Source organism: Vulpes vulpes, chromosome 14, assembly GCF_048418805.1.
Source record: "Vulpes vulpes isolate BD-2025 chromosome 14, VulVul3, whole genome shotgun sequence".
Classification (NCBI taxonomy): domain Eukaryota; kingdom Metazoa; phylum Chordata; class Mammalia; order Carnivora; family Canidae; genus Vulpes; species Vulpes vulpes.
The window spans coordinates 9929092-9942333 of record NC_132793.1 but is presented as its reverse complement, the minus strand read 5'-3'; positions in this window follow the sequence as shown (position 1 = coordinate 9942333).

The following is a 13242-nucleotide window of genomic DNA, read 5'->3' as shown; positions in this document are numbered from 1 at the left end:
GGTGGTCATCATCCTTAACTCTGTCCCTTCCCTCCACTGCCACACGTCTCCCCCTAAAAAGCTCTTGAGTCCATCCACCTCGCTTCCTCCGCACACCGCCAGCCTCGCCAGGCACCCTCATGTCTCCCTCCCCGCTGTGTCCCTGGTCCTCTCCAATGCCCACCCCCACTTAAGTCCACTCTTGTCCTGCATGACCTTTCCTAACCCCCAGAATCTAAAGGAGGCACCCCATCCTGTCATCCTCCCCTTCTTAAAACCCTCCACTGGGGTAGAATCACCTGCAGAATAAAGTCCAGAATCCCATGCGTGGCTTAAAGGCCTATCAAGTCTTCCCCACCCCTTCCAGCCACAGCGCTCACCTCTTGCCCCTGGAGCCCCAAGCCCTGCGTCCCGCCCCTGTGGGCCCTGCCACCACGCTGCGTCCCCTCTGGGCTCCCGTCCCCTCGCCTCTCTCCCTCGGGTATTTCCGCCGGACTCTGGGCCTGCCCTGGAGCTGCACCGACTGTACCTGCTCTCCAGCAGCCAGGAGGGGCCAAGGACACAGCAGCTCCTGAGGTTCTTTCTAAGGCCGGTGACACAAGCACTTGGCAGTTGTGCTAAAACCACCACTAGAGACAGCAGCCGTACGAGTTCCCAGATCAACCAAAAATGCCATTTCAGAGCCTCCGCAGGCCCCACCACAGGGAGCCCGGCCAACCTCCCAGAAGGTCCTGGGGTGCCCACCCTGAGATGCCCACCCTGGGACATCTCCAAAACGGTGGCACGTGGCATCTGTGGCCGGGTCCTAAGGTTTCCGCCTTGCCTTCCAGGGCCCGCCCTCTGGGGCAGCCTGCTGCCATGCTGTCAGGACACTCAAGCAGCCCTCCGAGAGCCTCCCCCCGGTGGCCGCGTCTTCAGGTGACGTGGCCACATCATCCACCTAAGCTGCTCCTGCCCCAGAAATGGAGATAATTCACACTTGTTTTTGTTTTTTTTTTTAAGCCACTAAGCTTGGAGGGAACAACAGATTGCGAACACAGCGGCCCCTAAGACCCAGTCCTACTAATCTGTCCACCGTCTCCTGAGCTCACGGTCTCAGTCCAGCCTCCCTGGCCATCCTTGGCCAGGCCCCACCTCATGGCCCTGGTGCTGCCCCCTCTTCCCAGAACCCTTTGTCCCCGATGCCTCAGGGCCAGCTGCTGGCATCCTCTTGGTGCCAGTTCTCATGTCATCCTACGAATGCATTCTTCTGTGGCCTTCATCTTAGAAATAGGGTCCTCTGCCTTAAAGCTCAACCCGGCCCCACAAATCCCAACCTCAGCACCCTGTTGTATTTCTGTACAGTGTTTACCACATACCCTGAGATAAACTGTGCATCCGTCTGTGTACTATGTGTCTGCCCTACCTCTCACCCAAGATAGAAATTCTCCGAGAGCCGGAGCTTTGTCTTATTCATGGCTATCTCCTCGGTGCCTAGAATGATGCCTGGCATACAGTCGGACCTCGAAGAGCTTTGTTGAGTGAATAATATAAAATTATCTCATCTGTTTGTTTGCTTGGCCCTGACTCATCTCCCCACTGGACTAGGAGGAGAGAGGCATGCCCATCTTACGTGGGGCTTGGAATGACGGCCAGAACTGGTGGGCGCTCAGTAAATAATCCTATCTCATGCCTACCAAGCGATGGCTATGTACTAACTCACTGTCCCCACAACAACTCCGCGGGATGAAGACGACTATCCCCATTTCGCAGGTAAGGAGATTGAGGCACCGAGACTCCAGGTCACCAACCAGTCGCAACCGCAGCAGCCCACTGACTCCAGAGCCTTGCCTCTGGGTCCTCGCAGCGTTTGTTCAATGAACGGCAGGCAGGCACGACTGTCCAGCCGCCTTCTCGGCCAGCTGAGGGGGCCCCTCACCCCATCACGTGGCCGAGGACGTGGATGGGATGCTCCACCGGGGTTGGCAGGGGAGAAGGAACGAGGCGGTGGCTGGACAGCTGGAGAGGCTTTCCCCATTTCCAAGGGATGGAAAGGTTCACCTCATCTGGAAAGAACTCCCAGTTCTGTGGTCGTGGCAAAGAGCAAGGTGTCTCCCCAGCCTGGTTCATTTCAAAAGACATTGTCTTGCTTTTAATAGCCTCCCCGATCCGCTCTTGGAGGTTCTCATGACTGACTGTTCCCAAAATAATACCCGGCACCGCTTTTTCCAACTCAGAAGTGCTGAATCTTGCTACCTCCCAATCAGCCGCTGGCTGCCACCGAGAGCCCTGGTAATCCCAGGGTCCCCCGAGCCGGAATGTGACCCAACAGGGAGGTTTCCAAGGCTTTTGGAGAGAACCCCGGACGTTCCCTGCCAGCTCATCGGCCTGCTGACAGCAAGTTTCCAGGGAGAGCCTGCCCCTCTGCGGGGCTCCCTCCGCTAATCCAAGATCGCTGAGCCGGGATGCGGCAGGAGGCCAAAGGCGGCCCTCGGAATGCCCCGGGGGCCCTCAGGGATGGGGAAGATTTTCCTAGAAGCTGGAGAGCTGACGTGGAGTGAGAGGGAATCGGCTTGGCTTGCCTTCCTCCCTCTGCGGGCAGTAGAAAAAGAAAGGGGGAGAAGGAAAGGTTTATCTCGTTTGCATTTTTCTGAGAGCTAAGCTGGAAACAGTCGGGCCTTCTGTTCATTAAAAGAAGGACTGAGGTGCATATGACTCGAACTTGTCTCCTCGTCCTTTAAAACTCAAGCGGGCTACCTCGGTGCCTGCTGTATTGATTCAACAGACACTGTCACCTACCTGTCATCTTCTGGGCGCTGGGGATGCAGCTGTGAGCAAAGGAGACACAGAGGCTGCCTTTACTGAGCTCACAGTCCAGCGGGGTGGTTCGAAAGTGAACATGTGAATATAGATGACGCCATTGCGTGGTGATATGTGCCAAAGTGGAACAAGAAGATGGAAACGGATAGGGGAAGGGGACCGGCCAGGATGGTCATGGGAGGCTTCACTGAAGAGGTGGCACTGAGCAGAGTGGAATATGACAACTGCTTATGCAGAGAACTGGGGAAACACAGGGACAACAGAGGAAAAAGCATGTGCAAAGGCCCTGTGGCAGCATTCTCTGTGGCAGTGAGCCGCTTTGCCTTTTTCCAAGTGCTTGACGTGTATCAACTCGTCTAGTCCTTATAATCTTTGAAAGAAATTCAAATATTTTTCCTTTTCAAAGATGAACCAGGTTAAATGACTTGACCTAGGCCGCATGGTGGAAGGGCCTGGAATTAAGCTCTTAAAGGGATAGGACATACTCTTTACTTCCCCTTCTTCCCTTCCTGCTAAAATGGGGACTCAGTGGTAGGAGCTCAAGCAGCCATTTCGGGGCTATGAGGTAGAAACTGTGTTCATGAAGACAAAGCTACCAGCTGGAAGGAACTCAGGTGCCTGCGGGTCATAGGGCCTCCGTATCAACCCTGGATCTCCTGACCAGGTCCTTTTGTAAGAGAAAAATAAACATTTAACTTGTTTATGCCTCTGTTATTTGGGGATCTTCAGCACAACAGCTAAACTTGCCCTAACCAATGTGGATTTTATTTTATGATACGAAGACCTCAAGTTCAGAGACATTGAGAAATGCAATCACATACGCACTTCAGAAAGATGGCCATACGTGGAGTTAAGAGTCAGGCTCCGGAGCCAGCGGGCCTAGTACCAATCCTAGCCCCTTTCCCTGCCCTTGCGATCTTAGGCAAGTTACTCAACTGCTCTGTACCTCGGCTTCCTTATCCACACAGTGGGGGTAGTATTACCCAGCTGGAGAGCTGCTGTGGGGAGTTAGCACATGTAAGGGTATTTAAAATAGCACCTGGCACGGGGTGCCCAGGTGACTCAGTCGGTTAAGCATGTGGCTCTCAGTTTTGGCTCAGATCATGATCTCAGGGTCGTGGGATCAAGCCCCACGTCGGGCTCTGTGCTCAGCATGGAGTCTGCTTCAGATTCTCTCTCCCACCCCCTCCCACCCTCCCTCCCTCTCTCTAATAAATAAAATAAAACCAAACAGCACCCAGCACATATAAGAGAGGCATAGGGTTCAAGAGCGCTCTCTCGAGGAGAGCTAGAAAAGCCTGCTGGGACCTGCCTCGCCCAGCTGGCACTGGTGGGCACCAGGGAGCCCGGAGAGACGTCTGGAGCCTTCATCTGCAGTCAAGGGAAATGGGCCATAGGGAAGAACACCTGGATGGGGCAGTCACCGTGAATAAAGCCGCCGGGCCCTGGGGAGCCATAGCGAGAGTGGGGTGCGGACCAGGCCACGGTGCAGAGAGCCACCTCCCCGGCACAATGGAGCCTACAGGGCCGTGCCTGGGAGCCTCTGGTGGAAATGGGGCAGCACCCTGCCGGGAGAAGCGTGCTGCCCTTTCCCCCCAGCGGGCTCCCTAGAAGATAAGAAACCCAAGCTTCCTGAGGATATGCTCTGAACCTTCCCGCTGGCTCCTCCGGGCTTGTCAAAATATTTCTTTGTGGAGCCATCCCCGTTTTTCCATTAATAAAAGTATTTTTGGGCTCCTGGCAACAATGAGTGAGTGTTACAAAAGAGGTAGGGCCTTCCAAGGTAAACACAGCTCATCCCAGCCCTGGTTGGTGGCTCTGGGCCACCGAGCAGAGGAGACGCTGTTCTTACTCTGGGGCTCTCTGCCTTCTGAGCCGTGATCCGGTCCAGGGAGAGCGGGCTCCGGGGCTGCCGGCCTCTGCAGGGAGGACAGCCTCACACTCGAGCGGAGGCACGGTGCCACTGCTGTTCAGGATCCCTGGCCGTTCCTGGTGCAGAGCACACCACGTCTATTTATATGAAATGCTGGCGCAGTCCGAACTAATCTGTAGGATGGCAATCAGACCAACCGTTGGCTGGGCAGAGGAGTGGGGGGCAAGGGACAGTCAACTGCAAAAGGCAACAGAGACGTTCCGTATTGACTGATTGAAAGGCACAGTCATAACGTGCATCTCATTGCCCGTGAATTAAAATTTAGCAAAGCTGGCTTTAAAAAAAAAAATACCGGTTTTCTGACTCAGGGTGCTAATTCTTCCTACGATCTTTTCAGTCTAGGTGAGAGGTTGGCAAACTATGACCAAATATGGCCCACTGCTTGGCTTTATAAATAAAGTTTTATTGGAATAACAGACATGCACATGTGTTCATGGATGGCCTACGGCTGTGTTCACAATAAAATGGCAGCGTGGCGCAAGTGACTTGCAACAGAGACCGTACGGCCTACAAAGCTGAAACTGTCTTCTATCTGGCCCTTCCCGAAGTCTATTAACCCAGCTCTGGAGAAAAACTAGGAGCTGAACGCTACTTTAGATGCATCCTGTTTTCAGGACCAGAGGCACCCAATTTCCCAACCCTTTTTTTTTTCTCTAATTTTTATTCATTTATGATAGTCACACAGAGAGAGAGAGAGAGAGAGGCAGAGACACAGGCAGAGGGAGAAGCAGGCTCCATGCACCGCTTCCCAACCCTTTTAACCCCAAAACCACTACAGTGCCCAGCTCACGTGCTGGCAACTCCTCCCAGATGTGGGAAGATCCAAGTCCTCTGGACGATCTCCTGATTTGCCCCATTTGGGAACCATTTGACGTGTCTTTAGAAGCGCCTTCTGCAGCCCAGGCTCTGATGTCTGGGAGCTGGAGCTGGGAAATCAAGACTCAAGGAGAGTCCTTACACAGAACCGGGCCCCGCGCAGCCCGAGACAGCGTGGTGGCGCTCGGCGGGTGGGGGTGTTCACATCCCACGTATTACACTTATCTCTCTCCTTCCTTCCTCCCCTCCTTCATCTCTTCCCTCTGCGAAGACACTGCAGTCTACTGAATTGGTTACGTGGGCCAGAGTCTCTCAAAGTGATTTTTTTCTCATGGCACAGACTCAACCTGGAGCACTGGGCAGTATAAAACTGCATTGTCGGGACGCCGGCGGGGCGCAGCGGTTGAGCGTATGCCTTTGGCTTGGGGCCTGATCCCAGGGTCCTGGGGTCGAGTCCCGCATCGGGCTCCCCGCAGGGAGCCTGCTTCTCCCTCTGCCTGTGTCTCTGCCTCTCTCTCTGTGTCTCTCATGAATAGAAAAATAAAACCTTAAAACGAAGTAAAAATAAAATTGTCATCAGCTGTAAAAGTCATTAAAAAACAAAATGGGAGCTGTGAGCAAAAGGCTGCAGGGAGGGCCTGCCTCTCCCTGGCCTCTCTCCTCAAACCTGAGGTCAGAGCATGGAACGCAGGGACAGTCTCAAGGTCCCAGTCCCGAACAGTCCTGAAACCGGACTAGAGGGGACTGGGGGTGAGAGGGACCTTATGCTGTAGCCTGCTGGGGGGGGTCCCTCTGCAGGAAGGTTCCTCTAAATATTCATCGGCTTTGCCCCTGGCCCCTAATGTCCCTGCCTGCTTCTGGAATCAGTACTCCAATTCCTTTTCTTTTATTTTCTTTTTTTTTTAAGATTTTGTTTAAAATCTTTGTGGGGAGCCCGATGCGAGACTCAATCCCAGGGCCCCAGGATCACAACCCGAGCCGAAGGCAGATGCTCAACCCTGAGCCAGCCAGGTGCCCCTAAGTACTCTACTTCTTATTTGGGGACTCCCAGGCCTTTGTGACTCCCAGCTCATGCAGTTTAGAAGGGCTGACTCTACCCCCTGCTCTTGGGATAGGCAAGGACCCCAGTCCAACTAATCAGCATTCAGACTGACTGGCTCAGGCCAGGGAGAATCAGTTCCAGGACTTTAGTTTGAACAGTTAGAAAAGAAAACCCCACTCACACATACATGTCTCTTTCCTCCTGAGATACAAGGATATTCACCCATCTACCAAGATCCCACTGTATACAGCAGGATGTCAGAGGACGCAAGCAACATAGAGCAAGGCCAAGAGACTGAGAGAGACTCAGTGTGGCTGGCAACATCTGAGCCCCTGAATCCAGCCATACCTGCAGCCAGAAGAAACTTCATTTGCTTCTCACTTATAGGAAGACATTTCTTTTTTACCGAAGCCACTCTGAATTAGGGTTTCTGTCACTTGCAACATCTCCTATTTCATTCACAGGAGTTGGAAACCTGGAAATGGGGCCCTAGTTGCTTGCTACCAAGAAAGACAAGGAGAAACTAAGGGAAATATAGAGAGAAGGAGCCAGAGCCCTGATTGTGCCATTCCTGAAACCCACCTTACTGCCGTTCCTGATGATGAGATCATACACTTCCTCTGAAGGGAGTTAGTTTAAGCCTGTTTGACTCAGCTTTTGCTTCGCTGGTGGCCAAAGGTGTCCCGAGTGGCATACTCAGTGTTCTTACTTGTAACACAGGGATGGTCACGCTTCTCTCGAATAGCAGCTGTGAGGAATAGAGACTAGCACGGGGGCTCCAGCCCAGGGCCGACAAAGTAGAGGTGCTGCAGATGGTTCCCTTCAACCCTCTGATTTATCTTCTTCCGCCTCCCTCACAGCTGGCCCCATGGAGTCATTATTGACTCTGCGCGCAGTGGTCACTGGTTCCTCAGATGGAGTCGAGGACAACGCTGCAAGGGTGGGCCGGGAGACAACCTGAGCCGGGATGTCACCCAGACCCCAGGTCGTGCGTGTCAATCACCCTCCTGATAAAACAGCGCCGCACATCTGTCCCTGGCAGCCCACGCCGTCTCCGCCCCCACCTACACTGGGAAGGGCTTCATCCCTAATTCAAAGTTGGGTCATGTGGAGACAAGATGACAGGCTCACGGTGAGCTGCTGTCAAGGGGTGAAAGCTGGCGTGCCTAGAAGCAGAGTTTAAAAGCAGTTCCTCTTCAAAACCTGGTTGTCATACCACCTGATAAGCATCTTGATCCACCGGGGCAGTAGCAGCCGTCAAAGGGGGATATCAAAGGAACAATCTTGAAGCATTTATTTCCAATCCCAAAGCGAGCTTTCTACCGTGTTTGTCATAAATGTACAGTCTCCTCTTCCAGGTAACTGCAAAGTAGAGCTTGCGGTGACGTCTGCAAGGCAGAGGATGCGATGCACCCTCCTGGGGACATCACACGCACACGCCCCAAGCCCGCCCTCCATGAGATCTTGTGCGTGACAACGCAGACACCCATGACCACAGGCTGGAACCCTACGACATTGTCAGAAACTAGATTCTCCCAAAGACAGATATTAAGGTTCTTGGGAATCAGAGAAATGTTATCTCATGTTTCTTGTGGCATTTGAGGGAAAAAAAAAAAAAAGCAACTGGTGTCATCACTAACGTGTTATATGGTGAAATAATAAAATGTCCTGCCAGGGGCGCCTGGGTGGCTCAGTCGCTTAAGCATCCAACTCTTGATTTTGGCTGGGATCATGAGCTCAGGGCCGTGGGATCGAGTCCCGCGTCGGGCTCTGCACTCAGCGCAGAGTCTGCTTGTCCCTCTCCCGCCCCTGCTTGTGTGCTCTCTCTCTCTCAAACAAATAAAATCTTTTTAAAAAAAATCCTTTCATAAACAAACAAAAGAGAGAGGGAGAAGAGAGGTGCCAGGTGACCAAGGCCTAAGTCAGTGGGCACATGGAATTCCCCTGACCGCTGGGACTGGTTCAAGGACAAGCACATGAGCCAGTCCGGGCCAGGGTCACACCAGAAGCCTTCAGCTGGGCTCTGGACAGACTCTCTCTTTCCTGCTGGAAAGGAAGGTGGAAGGATGTGGCCACCATGGCAACAGGAGGGGCGAGCTGGGGTAGAGTCCGAGCAGCGAGAGCAGAGCCAAGGCAGGGAGAGAGGGTAAACAATCATTTTGTAGCATAAGTGTGTCCTGTGCAATATCTGGGACCTACTTATGCTACAAAATTATTCCTCGTTTCTCAGAAATTCAAATTTAATTGAATGTCGTGGGTTTTATCTGGCAACCCTGCTGGTTGGGACCAGGTTAGTTGAACCCAAGAGGTAAAGCTGGGCTGTCATGGAGTCGCAGCCCCTACCCGGGGCAGGAACGCGCACCGCCCCTGCACTGCACTCGGTTAGACAGTCATTTCCCCAGTTAGTGGGGACAGGTCCTGGGGAGTCAGGGCCCACCCCCACCCTCCCGTCTGGAAATGTCTACTCTATATTGAAGGCTGTCCCGGCCTCCTCTTGACCCCTCCTTCCCGCCTTCTTCCACGGGGCAGGCCCACTACAGCCCTCATTGTAAAACATGAGTAAACTGAGGTTCAGAGTTTGGGTGACTCTCACAGGGTCACACAGCCAAGCTTCATACCCAGCCCGGGTCCCGGGAACTACAACTCCAAGAAGGAGGGACTGGAGAACTCGCTGCGCCCCCAGAGACCCTTCAGGGGGCAGCCCTGGTGGCCCCCCCCTGGGTGGAAGCAGGGCACCTGGGGAGGTCTGAGCCACCAGGGCTGGGATCAGCAGAAAACCTAGAGGGCTCCTCTCCTGTGGGAGTCCCAAGGTCTGGGCACAGAGAAAGGGGAAGGACACCTAACACCCCGTCCTCAGCCAGGCAGGGGAGCACGGGGCACAGTGGACTGCTGGGCAGGGGTGGGGCAAGAAGCACCCCTCTGCCTTCCAGCGTGTTCTATCCAGGCCTTTCTGGCCCTTCTCAAGTCTCAAGGGCTCCTCACTCTCAACTTTGGTTTTTTTTTTTTTTTTTTTTTTTTTTTTGGTCTCTCTGTTGTTAACCACTTGGGTAAATAAATAAATAAATAAAGCAAACCAACAAAGCAAACATCTGGAAAGCTTTGCAGCAAATGGCCTCTTGGAGGACCCACCCTCCCTGGAGTCAGAGCGCAAATGCCCATGGGATTTGAGACTGGCCCCCAAATGCTCTTGGAGGAGAGACACAGGCCCCTCTGTTCTCCTACCAAAGCCCTGTCTTTGCCTGGGGTCACATCCCTCCAAAATCACCACCACCTCCAGAGGGTGGCTCTGCACCCCCGGCCCTGGCCAAGTGGCCATCAGGCTGGTGGGCCTCCCTGCTACCCCCACCTCCCGGCACACCCCATCCCAGAGATTTCCCTTCCACTCAGCTCTTTCCCACTCTGTGGCCACTGCCTCGCGTCAGGTCTCATGCCTCCTGGCCTACATGGAACCTCCTCCGTCATCACCTCACCTCTCCCTCCACTCCAGTTGACCCCCCTTCTCACCACCACTGCCAAAGGGCTCTTCCTGAAGAACACCTTGAATAATGGTATCAGTCCCTTGCTCCATGACCTTTGCTGGCTCCCATGGGCTCCTGAAATAAGTACCAGCTTCCTCACTGCGGTGGTAAACCTTCCTGTGATAGGCATCTGCTGCTTTGGTTTCCAGCCTCTTTCTCTTCTGTTGGGAAATCTGTTCTCTGTTTTCTTGGGGGACACGGAGGAGGGGTCATAATCTCCCCCTTTGCATCATGTGGTTTGGGACTTGCCTTCCGTCCCAGGTCCAGCAGGGGGCTGTGCGGCCCAGGCTGGGCTGATGAGTGCACTACAGTCCCCTGAACACAGGAATTGGTCCAGCCAGGCCAGCCATGCCAACCACAGGGCCCTAGCTGGAACTCCTGAGATCTCTCTCTCTTTCTCTCTCGCTCTCAGTATTGCCAGGCTTAGAAGATGCAGGCCGACGCAGGCCAGGGCACCTGGGTGGCTCAGTCTGTTAAGCATCCAACTCTTGGTATCAGCTCAGGTCATGATCTTGGGTGTCATGAGAAGGAGCCCAGTGTGGGCTCCACACTCAGCAGGGAGTCTGCTTCAGATTCTCTTTCTCCCTCTGCCCCTCCCCCTGCTGGCTCTCTCTCTCTCTCTCTCTCTCTCTCTCAAATAAATAATCTTGAAGAAGAAGAAGAAGAAGAAGAAGATGATGATGATGATGATGATGTAGGCCAAGAGCCATGAAGGGCCATCTTGCTACCACAAGGGGAGAACAGATCTGTGAGACCAACAAAGAAGTGATCTTCAAAACATCTCTAAGTCCCTGGATGCAGCTGTGCCTGAAGCCAGCTAGCCACTTAGTATATTTGTCTTTTTTTTTTTTTTTTTTTTTTTTTAACGATCTGAACTAGTTTGACATAAATTTCTGTCACTGGGCAAGTCAACAATATGATTCCAACTTCCCTTGCTAGCCATGTCCCCACTATTTTCCTGCATGTCTCTAGGCTTCTGAGAAAAGTACCTCTTGAATAATTAGCAGAATATATCCCATGCTCCAGCCCTTGTGTCTTTGGTCCTGCTATTTCCTTGTCCTAAAACGCCCCTCGCCGTGGCACCACCTACAGAGACATGGATTTGTCATCAGGGCATCCCTCAAGCAGGGTGGGGTGGGGTATCACTTCCATGAGAATCGCACATCTGACACTCCCTTGCTCTCTGTCCCTCTCAAAGTACGCTTCTGTGGCCTCAAAGAATTTACCCCCCACCCTGGACTCTGGTTACTTACACATCTCCTCTCCCCTCTCAGAGACAGGGACTTAGGTGACAAGAACTCATTCTTTCAAAGAGCACAATGAGTGACACAGAACAGGAGCTCAGTGAGACCCCTTGCCCTCCTGGCCACCTGGTAGAGTGTCCCAAGGGTCACTCCCTGAGGCCTTGATTATGCGACAGACATTCCACCTGCCAGGCATCTGTTACCCCATCTTTTCACACCAGTTTTCCATTGGGGAAGACATTCCACCCCCATTCCCATTCTTGGGGCCTCCCGCTCTGTCTTCCATGATGACACGTGACCCAGATCCAGCCCACCAGGGCGCTCCCAAGCACCGGCCACAGGGATCATCCTGGGACTGGATGGGCAACCAACCAGTGAGATTCAGACCTAGAACTCTTGCTGACGCTTATGAGAAGGAGATACTCTGTTGGCCGGGAGTGGAAACTAGTGGAATATGATCCTGGGCTGCTGGAGCCATGGGGTAGAGAGGTTCTGGCTTAGAAAGAAGCAAACATAAGGCAAAACAAAGCCAGGGGACAGGGGTAGATGCCTGTTCATCCTAGATCCAGCCATGCCTGAAGCCAGCCCTGGCTTTTTAAGTACATGAGCCAACAAATTCCCAATTAACTGGGTTTCTGTCACTTGCAACCGTGAATCTCAGCTGATGCAACTGCCAGGTCTTCTCTCCATTGTGAGGCCTACCCCAGAGCACAAGAAGTCCATAAACACTTAGTCATTGATTAACTGAGTGCAGGCCATGCTCTCAATCCTGTCGCCATCTCCCAACTCTTCTCTAGCTAAGGTCCCCTCATCCTTCAAGTCTCCACTTATCTACGGCTCCCAGAAAGATGTTTCTTAATACCCCCAGAAAATAATTAAGTCTCCTCTGGGCCTCACAACGCCCCAGGCTTTTCCCTCATCGCACTTCTCAGGCCATTGCCTAATTGTTGGCGAGAGTAATTACTCTACCGCCGTCTCCCCCCCACCCCCGAAGCTACAAACTCCACCAGGTGAGACACGGTCTCACCTGCCACTGTGTTCTCAGAGTCAGCACAGAGCCTGGCACACAGTGGGGGGTTAGTACATCGGCCTTCAACTAATGCATGCACTGACACCACTCAGGAATTGATTCAAAGAATACGTCCCACGTGTTTCTCAACCTCAGTAAAGATGACAGGACCCCATTAGTCCTATTAGTGCCTTGTCCCTTGAAGAAGGGTGCCTAGGAGGATTGGGTTTTGGGGAGGCTCAGAGAGAAAGTGCCTCTTTGTTTGTGCAAGTCCACAGGGGTAGTTAGCATATTGTACTTGATCAGCAAGCCCAACACAATTTGTGATTCATTACCGGAGACCCTAGCCACGCCCTGAAGCAAATGTCAAATTTCACACATTTAATGAACTCCATACTTGAAATATGTGGCCTGTAAAATCTGATTTACACTGCTGTTAAAATCGCTGGTGCCTCAAAAGGAATGTGAAAAGTATATATTTGTGCACAGAGAAGGGGCTCTCTCTCTCTCTCTCTCTCTCTCTCTCTCTCCCTTTTTTTTTAAAAGACACTAATTCACTCTGAGGCATATAAACGTCCCCTGAAGCATTATTTCAATTGCAATATTTCTTTCAGCACCTCCAATTTAGTTACCAACTTTTGAGAAGAGCGTCTGTGTTAGGTCACACGCGAGTGAAAAAGTGCCACCATGTAATTGTCAGCTCTCTAGAAGGTAAACGGAGTTGACAGCTGAGCGGGGGGACAGCCCCCCAAAGGCAGAGCAGAGCTTACCTGGCACTATAATTAAACCTGCCTTAAGTCAACACGGCCGCCTGGCAAGATGATTTTTTTTTTTCCAGGTCAGCCACAATCCTTATTTATTGGGTACTCTCACCTGGTGTTTCTTTCCTCCCCGCGCTGGCC